Genomic DNA, 1,830 nt, shown 5'->3' with positions numbered 1-1,830 from the left:
ATATCAATTTCTTCTGATTTTCTAAAGGGAGCTATTGTAGAATAAAGATAGCATGTTATATGGGTAAGCAGAAAATAAAACCAGGCCTGGAAAACAAAAATAATCAGCAAAATAAATTGCAAAGGATACATAGACAGATGAATGACTTTCTACAAGGCTAGAAAAAGTCTCGCCTCTGGGTCTGGGTCCAGTGGAAATTTCATTCAGTTTTTATAATGCACTACAGGAAGGAGAGCATGCAAAATAAATGTTTTATTTAGTTACTTCTCATTGCTTTGACCAAATGCATTATAAGAAGCAGCTTAAGGGAGGGTGGTTTATTTTAGCTGGTGGTCCATGGGGAAGCTGGCGGCCATCATCCCTCAGTCTGACTTCAGGAGTCAGGCGTGGCAAATGCTGTTTCTCAACTCACCTTCCCATCCTTCTTCACCCCTGGACCCCAGGCTACAGATGAGTGGCCTCCTGACTCAGAGGGAGTCTTCTGTCCTCTAACAAGCATCTCTGGAAACACTTACACAGACACTCCCAGAAACGTTCCCTAGGTGGTCCTAAGCCCCGTCAAGTTGACATGACGATTGGCCATCGCAGATGCACAAAATAAGCGTAGAGCTGCCTGAGGAACCTGAGTTCTCCCTTCTCTCTTGTCCTCAGTACTGGTTCCATTTTCACCTCTTGTAACAAGATGTCAATGTCAAGGGTCATGCCAGAAACAGCAGCACACGAGCAGCGTCACGAGCTCTTACTCACAATTCCTCCCCTCCCAGCACATTTCTGCTTGGCCAGCTTTGCAGCCCCTCACACAAACAATTTGATTGATCATTTTATGCCCCTGTGGCCATAATGATCATCAGACAGCAGATGATCTTGTTGAGGGAGGCAAGACTAGCCTGACTTGGGATTTCGTAGCTGAAGCCATGGCAGAAAGAGAGCGGAGTGTCATCCATTCACTTCAGGCAGACCAGAAAGCAGAGAGCACACAGCAGGAGCATGCAGGTTACCACCTTCAAAGTGCTCCCACCCCCCACCATGCTTTGAGACCTATTTCAATCCGCTAGGCCTTACCTTGTTCATTCAGGTTTCACAGCTTCCTAAAATAGTACTGTCAGCTGGGTGATAATATTCAAAAACTGAACTATGGAAGACATAAAAACTAACTGGAAAATGGAACCAAAGCAAAATAGAGGCCCTATTGTAGTGAATAAGACACTTGTTGAATGTATAACAAAGGAAAGCCAGTATATCCTTTGAAACTTCCGTGGAGTGAGGATAGCATTATTCAGAATTAATAATACTTTACACCCAGTGATAGACTTACTGGAAAGTGCTCATTATTCTCAAACCATATCTTATGTAAAACATAACCTTGGGAGGTGGGGTTTAGAGAGATGGCTCAGTGGTTAAGAGCATGAACTGCCCTTCCAAAGGTCCTAAGTTCAGTTCCCAGCAACCACATGTTGGCCCATCTGTAATGGGATCTGATGCCCTCTACTGGTGTGTTTGAAAATAGCTGCAGTGTACTTAAATACATAAAATAAAGATGTATATATATACATTTATATATATATGTGTGTGTATGTGTGCATGTGAGAGAGAGAGAGAGAGAGAGAGAGAGAGAGAGAGAGAGAGAGAGAGAGTGTGTGTGTGTGTAAAACTATATAGCCTTGAGGACCAGTTATATGGTTCAGTGGGAAAGTGCTTGCTTGCTCTGTAGATTTGATGAGCTGAGTTTGAATTCCAGACCCCACAGAAAGGGGAAGGAGAACCTAACCAATGCTGAAAGTGGTCCTCTCCCCTCCACTTGAGCACAGGCACATGCAGGCACAAGCACAC

Source organism: Rattus norvegicus, chromosome 17, assembly GCF_021556685.1.
Source record: "Rattus norvegicus strain SHRSP/BbbUtx chromosome 17, alternate assembly SHRSP_T2T, whole genome shotgun sequence".
Lineage (NCBI taxonomy): Eukaryota > Metazoa > Chordata > Mammalia > Rodentia > Muridae > Rattus > Rattus norvegicus.
Note: the sequence above shows the minus strand (reverse complement) of the source record.